General features: G+C 47.7%; 1 pseudogene; it reads right to left on the bottom strand.

Moving 5' to 3' along the window:
- Positions 1-4,649: 4,649 nt before the first annotated feature.
- LOC125396591 (small ribosomal subunit protein eS27 pseudogene) lies at positions 4,650-4,898 on the bottom strand (annotated as a pseudogene).
- Positions 4,899-10,079: the final 5,181 nt, after the last annotated feature.

Consider the following 10,079-nt stretch of genomic DNA (forward strand, 5'->3'; position numbering starts at 1 on the left):
CAGGGCTCACGGGCCAATCAAGCAGTCCTCGCAGGTGCTACTGTGCAGTGGGGAGGCTCAGGTTCTGCCGATGCCTCCTGAGGTTCGAATCCTGGCTCCTCGGCGTCTCATTTGGGAACCTTGAACAAATGAATTACCCTTCCTTTGTGCCTCGCTTTCCTCATCCATGAAAAGGGATGCTTCCTTAGGGGTTGCCATGGGAATAAGTGAGTTGTGCAGCACTATCTGGGACAGGCATCCAACAGTCAGAGCTGCTTTGATTGTGGTCAGTGGTGTGCCCGGCGGAGCTTTCAGCCTGCAGTGTTAGCTAGAACAGGGCTGACAATCCACTGGGGATTCTACCCACAGGTCAGGCTTGAGTGTTGCGGGGGGGGGGGGTTCCTCTGGGAAAGGACTTCGCATTCTTCCTTGTCCTCTGGCAACACGCCACTATTTTATGAACTTCCTGCAGTTCTAATGTGGGGCTGAGGCTACCGTGGCCATGTGACCCTAGTCCTTAGCCCACAGTGATTGGCGCAGGAAGATCTGTGGCCTATGCCAAGTGAATCCTCCCAGAAGTTTGGTGTCAGAGTATTAGAGAAGATATACTTCCAAGGTGGTGTGGGGTTGCACACCTGTCACCCCAGCAGTCAGTGCAGCCGGGAGCATCCGGAGTTCAAGGTCTGTCTGGTCTACAGAGAAAGAAGGCCACCTTCTCCAGTAAGAACAAACGAGGCCATTGTCTTCTACAAAAGCAGAAAGAGGATGGGGGAGGGGTAAGGAATGAACTGGTGGGGAGGTAGCTGTGCCTCTGTTCATGCCCTCGGCAGATCCAAACACCTTTGCGTTAAAGAGCCTCTGGTTGAAATGCTTGCAGTTCGGAGGGTCCTGGTCTACGTGGAAACTGGCTCGAGGCCTGAGGAGGCTCACACTCATGCTCACAATGCTTCCCTACCTAGGAATCACAGTCTCAGGTGAATTGTGCCCGAGAGTGGCATCAGCTATGGGACCTGCCACGCTAACATGTGATTCGTGTGGCTGCGGTGGCACCGAGTCTTCCCGAGGGGGTAGTTACTGCGTTGAGCTGGTTTATGGCATGGGGAATGGATAATGGAGAGGGGAGCATTCTTAGAAAATGGTGGAACTCTGGCTAAAGATGCCTTCCAAGGAGAGAGACTAGAGAAGCCGTGTGGAGGAATAGTAACCGGTATTGTTTAGCTGAAATGCCAGTCAGCTGAGTGATGGATAGGTGAATTGGGCAGGGGATAATGGTAGTACCCAGGCATGAAGCTTTGAGTTTCTTGTACCTTGGGTTTTATGGGATGGACAATGGGTGCCATGGAGGTATCTTTATTATTATTATTATTTAATATTTTTTATGTGTATGTGTGTGTGCAATGTGTATGAGTATGTAGATGTCAGAGGACAGTTCCATGGAGTTGGTTCTCTCCTTCCATCTCTGTGTGGGTTTTGAGGACCAAATCCAGGTTGCCAGGCCTGTGCCGAAAACACCTTTACCTACCGGACCACCTCTCAAGGCCGACTTAGTTTGGGTTCAGAGCTGAAGCTCTTTAGAAGATGTTTAAGATGGGGAGGCTGAAGCGCAGAACAGGTGAAATCATGGCGGTATGCTTTGAATGGTGGTCTTGGTTGGAGATGGGAACCCCAGGAGTTTGCTTTTCAGAGGAATTATTCCATTTTCCTTGATGAACCCCCTCCTTCCACCTCGGTCCACGTGGTTTGTTTTGTGGGACTGGCTCCACACCTACAGAGTGTGGCTTCTGACCATAGAATGAGCTAATTGTAGATCCTCCCTTCCAGCTCAGTGCTTGTTGTAATGATGACCATGTGGACGCTTGGACCATGACCGTCAGGCCGGCTGTTTGTGTCAGGTGAGCTATAGAAAAGGAATTTTGTGTTCTAGTGGGCATGGGGCCGACAGGAAGTGAGGCTGGGACCTCTGGGACCCTTGCAAGGCACGATAGAGTCTGCAGATGAAAACTGAGGTAGATGAGAGGTGAGACCAAGGCCCGAGGCCACTGCTGGAACTCCTGAGCCAGGCCTCTCCCTGGGCAGTTCGGGTACCTGAGGCAACAACTCTGAATTGAACTTTCTGTAGTTTGCTATTAAGAATGCTGAGACTCACGAGGTCACGGGGGAAGAGGAGGTCACAGCCACAAGGGGAAATGGTCGAAAGAAATGTCTAAGCCTGAGTATCCAGAAGGATTATTTTGCTGGCAGGCACGAGGCTTATGGGAGAAGACATTCTTACCATAAGTGTGGACTTAACCAGAATCTCACAGCTAGATTCACCAGTGGTGGCTGTTTCCCATTGTCAGGAGAAAAGCAAATTCCAGGAGACTCTGTTGGTCCTGAGGACTTGACTAGTAGCAAACTCCATTCAGGCTGAATTTCTGACTGAGCCATCCTCCCAACCCTCAGGTCTGGTCATTTTAATCACGTTTTGCACTTTCTAGAACTCCATCAGACCAGCGTTCACCCATTCTGAGGATGATGACAGGTGTAAATCAAAACTTGTCACAGAAGGTGCCAGGCAGAGTGGACTGAGAAGTGGGTGGGAGCTGGGAATATGTGAGGGAGGGATGAGGGCAGGGTACAGATTGGTGGGAAAACAGGTTAGAGAATAGGGTAAGGACAATCTTGGCTTCCGGGACTTCACCCTGGTGGGGTAGTCACCCTCGGGGGCTGACTCTGAGTAAGGATTTTAATGTGACTAATTAATTATTTTTGATTTTTGTGGTATCAGGGCTTGAACCTAGTATCTTGTGTATTCTTGGCAAGAACTCTTTTTTTAAAAAATATTTATTTATTTACTATGTATACAATATTCTGTCTGTGTGTATGTTTGCAGGCCAGAAGAGAGCACTAGACCTCATTACAGATGGTTGTGAGCCACCATGTGGTTGCCCGGAATTGAACTCAGGACCTTTGGAAGAGCAGGCAATGCTCTTAACCTCTGAGCCATCTCTCTAGCACTCTTTTTTTTTTTTTTAAAGATTTATTTACTTATTATGTATACAGTATTCTCAGTATTCTGTCTGCATATATGCCTGCAGGCCAGAAGAGGGCACCAGATCTCATTACAGATGGTTGTGAGCCACCATGCGGTTGCTGGGAATTGAACTCAGGACCTTTGAAAGAGCAGGCAGTGCTCTTAACCGCTAAACCATTGCTCCAGCCCTGGCACGAACTCTTCAACTGATCTATATTCCCAGCCCTTCATTCACTTTAAATAGAAATATATTTATTTCATTACTTCTATTTGTGCATGTACATATGTGTGTGTATACATGCGTGCATGGGTATGCATGTGCAGGTGCCTGTGGAGGCTGGAAGAGGGCATTGGATCCTCCGGAGCTGGGGTGACAGGTGGTTGTGAGCTGCCTGGTTTGGGTGCCGGGAGCTGAACTCGGGGCCTCTGCAAAAGCAAACAGCAAGTGCTCCTAATTACTGACCATCTTCCCTGCCCCCTGTCTTTTACTTTTATTCTGAGACAGGGTCTCACTAATTTATACACCTTGGCCTCAAACTCATTCTGTAGCCCAGGAAGGCCTTGAACTTGTGATCCTCCTACCTCAGCCTTCCGAATACCCAGGATTACAGGCCTGCACCATAAGGCCCTCTACAAGTTAATTTATTTGGTAGACAATGCCAGGCAACAGCAATAAGAGATTAGAAAAATGAACAGACGTGTGATTGGCTTTTTTTCCCTCTCAGACCTGTGATTATTAAGTGGGGGAAATAGCCCTTTTTAAATGCTTGCTCGTTTTCATGATGACTGTGTTCCTACCATGTTTGATTTTAAGCTACCGATGTAGGCTTGCTGAATGAAGAATTAGGAGAAAGGTGGGACATGCCAGTCTGTCTTCTGCAGCTACAACAGAATATTCAAGACTAGGTACTTTAGAACGCAAAAATTGGTTTAGTTTACAGTTTTGGAGATTGAAGTGTCAACCTCAAGTGGCCCCCATGTTTGGAATCTGGTGAGGGCCTCAGAAAGATGACAATGGAATGGCAGGAGAGTGTGCAGAGGGCATCAAATGACAAGGAATACAGGGAGCTTCAAGGGTCAGGTTTGGTCTTAACACGTGAGTGTACGTATGCATGTGTACACATGTACGTGTGTGTACATTAATGTGTGCAAACTGGAGGTCGAAGCTGGTGTCTTCCACTATTGCTTTCCATCTTAGCTTTTGAGATAAATTTTTCACTAAACCTGGTGCTTGCCATTTCAGTTAAATTGGCTGGTCAGCAAGTCGTCCCAGGAATCCCCCTGTTTCTGCGACTTCAGTGTTGGGGTTACAGATGTGTTCTGATATATCTGTGTGGACTTGGGTTCTCATGCTTGCATGGCAAACAGTTCACCCGCTGAGCCATCTTCCTAGCTCCAAGGCCTGCTCTTGTTAATACCGTTTTATATCTACTACAAGAGGCCAACATCATCACTTCTCAGGGTGGAACCTCCATGGCTACATCTCAATCAGGCTCCCCCTCTCCTCCTCCTCCTCATCCTCCTCGTCCTCCTCCTCGTCCTCCTCCTCCTCCTTCTTCATCCTCCTCCTCCTCCTTCTCGTCCTCCTCCTTCTTCTCCTCCAAAACATGTTTATTGGAATGATTCCCACTCATCTTGAATCAGGTGCTTTTCAGTGCTACTTCCTCCTGAAGGAGCATCCCTTCTGTCAGCCTTGCTTTTCCCCCTGTAGGCTGACAGAGGACAGTGGAGCAGCCGACACACAAGACAACCGTCTGTGGATGGCTAAAGACCGTGGTGATTTTATAGCATCCTGGGCACTTCACATCCATAAGTAGGAATTGGGGTTCTGCACCAGGGGCTTTTTCTTGTGTTTCCTCTTTTCCTTTTCTGGAGAGGGATGAAGGAGATCCTTTGAGAGAGGCATGTTCGTAGGGAGGTCATCACCGCCGGAAAGCCAGGCTCCACTTCTTAAAGGTTCCAAAATCTCCCCACCACCACATAGGGACCAAGATTTTAGCACAGGGGTCTTTGGGGACAGTCCACAGAGATGGTTCCCATGCACTGGCATTAGCTGGCTTTGGCACATCCTGGGAAGTAAGAAAGGGGAGGGAGGACGGCAGTCAGAAAGGGTGTGTAACTGAGCCTATCACCTGTGAGCATCTGGGGCTTCATACTGATAGGGAATGGAAGGGACACATACTTAGGTCATTCCACTCATGGGCTGGACTGCAAGTCTTCACTGAGTCCCCCCATGTCAGGGAATGAGGTTCTTCCGCTGGGGTTCCCAATTGCCTGGTACTTCTGACGAGGCCAGGGCTATGTTTGTCAGAGAAAGACACCTGGGGGCTCGCTGGTAAGCTTGCTCAGAGTGGGAGGAAATGGGGTCCTTGGATTGTGGCCAGCAGCAGGCCAGGCCTTCTTCCTAAGCCCCTCACAGCCATCTCCACCAGATCTGCCTTCCTGTGAGGTGAGAAAGCCTCCTTAGCACTCTGGGGCCATTCTATCGTTCTCTGGGTTTGTGCAGTTTCTTCTAGGTTGCTCAGTTCTGTCTTCTGTCTGGACTATGTAAGGGTAGCAGTGAGGGTCATATTAGGATGGGCTTTGCAGGATTAAATTCCCATGGGCTCTGGAGGAAAATGCTCTTTTCTGTTGTTTTTATGCTTTGTCTGTTAATTTTTTTGAGACTGGATCTCTGTGTAGCCTAGGCTGGAACTCAGGAGCATCCTGCCTCAGCCTCCAGTGCAATGGGATCATGGGTGCGTACTGCCACGCTCAGTTCTGTTTTCTTAAAACAAAACAAAACAAAACAAAACAAAACAAAAACCTCCATTCATGAGTTGACAACTTGCTGACTGGTGGTTTGCTGTAGAGCAGAGACATTGACCCTCTTGCCTCTGGCTCACTAATATGAAGAGCTATGGTTGTCTGAACTCATTTCTGGACATAGGAGTGTGGCCAGCCTTGATGTGCCAGGGACAGGAATGGTCTTTTCGGTTGAGTTCTAGGAAATGGAGGATAAATCTTCCTGGCAGGATGCCCCACAATATGTCTGAGGTGGTAGGGATGGCGATAGTGTTGGCACCTTCTGCTGCCTTCCTGTGGCTCATTCTCTTGTACTTGCTCTGGGCCTGCTCCCCAGAGACCCGCTTCTAGGATTCCTGCTCTTGTTCCAGTATTCCTCCCAGACTCCATGCTTTGAACAAATCCTCACTTCCCAGGGTTAGTGGTCTTCGGAAGTGGGGCCTTGGAGGTGGTTTGGGTTCAACGGGGGCCAAAAAGGCACAGCACAAGCTGGCATGAGTAGATTTATGGGAAGAGGAAGAAAGGTCAAGGTGGTCTCTCTCTCTCTCTCTCTCTCTCTCTCTCTCTCTCTCTCTCTCTCTCTCTTTCTCTTGTGATAATCTGGGCCATGTGAGTGTGTGGTAAGCAGGCCCTTACCAGACCCAGACATCAAGCCAATAAACCTCTGTGGTGTAAAAATTATTTAGTCTCAGGTATTTTGTTAAAGCAACAGGGAAAAAAAATGAATGAAAAATAATCTGGGCCACAGAGTATGTCATCAGCCCTTTTGGCTTTTAAACTAGATGTCCTACCAGTAGTGCCCTTTGTGCCACCCTGTACCCACGTAAGCATGGTACAGCTTGAAGGGCTTGTCAGTTTTAATATCTGGGTGAAGAATCAAAGACTGTAAAAATCCAAACACTGGCAAGCAGGCTAAGGGCAGAAAGGAGCCTGCATGTTATCTGCATATTTGCGTATTACCTGCACATTTGCATATCATCAGCACATTCGCATTATCATCTGCATATTTGCACATCATCTGCATGCCCACATGTCATCCGCACATCTGCATATCAAACCCTTTGTCTCCTGAGTCCCAGCTCTGTGCTTCCATCTGTGAGATGCTTGGTCCTCAGTCCTTGGCTGCTGCTTCTCCTGAATGGCTGCTCTGAGGTGTGGAGATTGGCTCTGGCCTCTACTCAGCGGCACAGGAACCTATATTGTTCCAGTGGGAACCTTTCCCAGAGTCATCCTCTCATCTCCAGCACCCCGACACTCTCTGGTCCTTCCCTCTGTGGTTCTAACCGACTTCAAGAAGCACCTTGATCAAGTGACACCTTGCTGAGGGCCTTACCTGTGGTTTTCTATTGCTGTGAAGAGGGACCTGCAGGAGCTGGACCTGCAGATCTTGGGGATTTGCTATCCAACAGCCTTTCCCCCTAGCAGAACCAAACTACTTCTAATTCTTAGAACCTGAACACTCTTACCTCCAGGCCGCTGTGCAGGCTGTTCCCTCTGTCCCAACATATGTCTTCCCCTGGAAAACTCTGTTGTGCCTACCCAGATTAGCTTAACTGTGACTTCCATGAAGTAGGTGCTCTTGAGTCCCGTGTTCTCCTGAAGCCCTGGGCATGGCCTCTGCTGGCTAGGATGGGCCTGAATGAGGAATCGTGTCTTTCTGGTGAACGATAAACTCACAGGTCAGGACCATGACTGTTGGCCTTTGTGCTACACACCAGTCCTAAAACCTCATACCTCAGCTGCACTGCCAATATCTAGGGGTAAATCAGAGGGCTAAAGGACTTCCCTGGTCCTCCCTTCGGAGGGAATCTAAAGACCTCCAATCCAGAAGAGAAAGAGCTTCTGCTTGGTGGCCTTTGTGCCTTTAGGTCCGAGAGAGAGAGAGAGAGAGAGAGAGAGAGAGAGAGAGAGAGAGAGAGAGAGAGAGAAATGGCCAGGAGAAGGGAGGGCAAGGGCGGGGGGAATAAAGGAGCTGCTCCATGGCCTGGAAGAAATGCGCCTGCAAGTCTCTCTCATCTCTTGTCCGAGAGTCACAGACAAGAACTCAGAGTCCCTGTCAAAGTTTCAGGCAAAAACAATAACTTGGTTCTGACCTTGCTCTCTTCAAAAAGCAAGTTGCTGCTGAGCTGCAACATCAAAAAGAATAAATAATTGTTTTTCTTTTTTGTTGTTATGATATGGATCATCTGAGCAGTTAGTGGTAAGCAAGCAGCTTTGATTCCACTCCGGCTCCCTAGCGTTCCAGCCCCTCTTTATGTCAGCAGGCTCCTGTCTCCACCCCAGGACAGCAGAATCCCTTGATTAAATTCATATTTGTTTTAATCTTTCCCTGTGTCTGATCTCCAGCTCAAAGATGGTCAGGGGGAAAAGAAGCCAGCTGCCCCGCTGCGGCCATGGGAGGGCCCGTGTCAGGCCCCACGCTGTTTCTTCTGCCCGGTGTGATAAGGCGGCCAGCCTGTGGTGCCCGGCTGGGCCCATGGTGCCAGCCCCAGGCTGGCACTTCCGGCAGCATCAGGGACACCTATGGAGCTGCTGTCTGCAGGAGAACAGAGAAGGCCAGGCAGGAAGCCAGCCATGCTGGTGTCAACCTTGGGTTGGACTCCTGTCCTGGACTTAGCATGCTAGAATTCTCTTTAAGAATTTTTTTTTAAAGAGTCTTTATTTAAAATTTTATGTTTTTTTCCACTTTAAAATGAATTTATGGCTTGGCCAATTTCACCTGACCAGGCATGTTAAAACTGTACGCAACTTCATTTTTTTCTTTAGTGTTTCTTTAGTTATTTTTCTGCAGTGTTGGTGCTCAGCCGTGAAGGTTTGAAGTTAAAATTATAAAACTCGGGTGTACAGAATAGCTTGCTACCCTGCTTGGTTCGTTGCCAGGCATTGCCATTGGTCTGCATTTTGTATACACGCCATGCTTCTTCCCCTGTTTTCCCAGCCTTCCGACACATTTGGTGAGCAGCCCTGAGTCCACAAGGTGGCTTTGAACATAGATGTGAATGAGTGCTTATTCATTTATTTGAGACAGGATCTCATATAACCCATGTTGACCTCCAATTTGCCTGACAACCTTCAACTTCTGATCCTCCTGCCTCTACTTCCTGAGTACTGAAGCTATAGATTTTTGTCACCACATCTGGTTTTATGGAGTACTAAGAACTCAACCCCTGGTTTTCTGTTTGTTAGGCAAGCACTCAACCAATTGAGCTATAGCTTCGCCCTGTATGTAGAGTTTTGATTGTGGTTAAAATACACATGTTACTTACCTTTTTATATGTGGAAAGGGGCAACCGATCCTTTCTAATTCAAGAATTCCTTCAGTACAGCCTCAACCAACCACTGCTTGTCATCTAAAAACAAAACAACAGGAGTTGGAGAGAGAGCTCCACAGTGAAGAGTCAGTTGCTGCTCTTCCAGAGGACCTGGGTTCAATTTCCAGCACTCACATGGCTCTCACAACTATCTGTACTCCAGTTTCAGGTCATCTGGCGCCCTCTTCTGGATTCCTCAGGCACTGTATGCATATGGCGCACATACATACATGCAGACAAAACACCCATTCACATTAAAAAAAATAAAAATGAAAAATGCCGTTTTGTGGTGCCTCCTAGACAGTTGGCTGTGTCAAGGTGAAATTGAATATCTCTCTCCCAACCATCAGCTATCAGAAACTCATTGAAGTGGATGATGAACACAGGCTTTGTACGTTCTATGAGAAATCAACCTATGGCCACAGATGTAGCTGCTGATGAAGTAGCACTGGGTGAAGAGAGGAAGGGTTATATGGTCTGAATCAGTAGTGGGAACCACAAACAAAGTTTTTCCAAAAAGCAAGGTGCTTCAATCCATGACAGAGTAACTGGTGCTGAGTAAGGGGATTCTTACTATAGGACAGGGAGAACCGCAGACAGGAAGTCTGCTCACAGATGCATCATGGATGCTGATCTGAGTGTTCTTAACTTCGTTATTGCAATAAACAAATAAACACGGAAGAGAAGGATATTCCTTGTATTTACAGATACTACTGTGCTCAGTACTTGGGGCCTAAAAGAACAAGGAGAATTTGTAAGGTTTTCAGCCTCTCTAAAGAAGATGATGTCTGCCAATATGTTGTTAGAAAGCTCTTAAACAAAGTTGCGGGGTGCAGGGGGGAGACTGTTTGTTCATTCTGACCTCTCAGAACTGAAATAATCACAGAGAAACATATTATTTCAGCCACTACTTGGCCCATTAGCTTTAGCTTCTTATTGGCTAACTCTTACATCTTAATTTAACCTGTTTCTATTAATCTGTATATTGTCAT

This window comes from Myodes glareolus, chromosome 22, assembly GCF_982192425.1.
Source record: "Myodes glareolus chromosome 22, mMyoGla1.1, whole genome shotgun sequence".
Lineage (NCBI taxonomy): Eukaryota > Metazoa > Chordata > Mammalia > Rodentia > Cricetidae > Myodes > Myodes glareolus.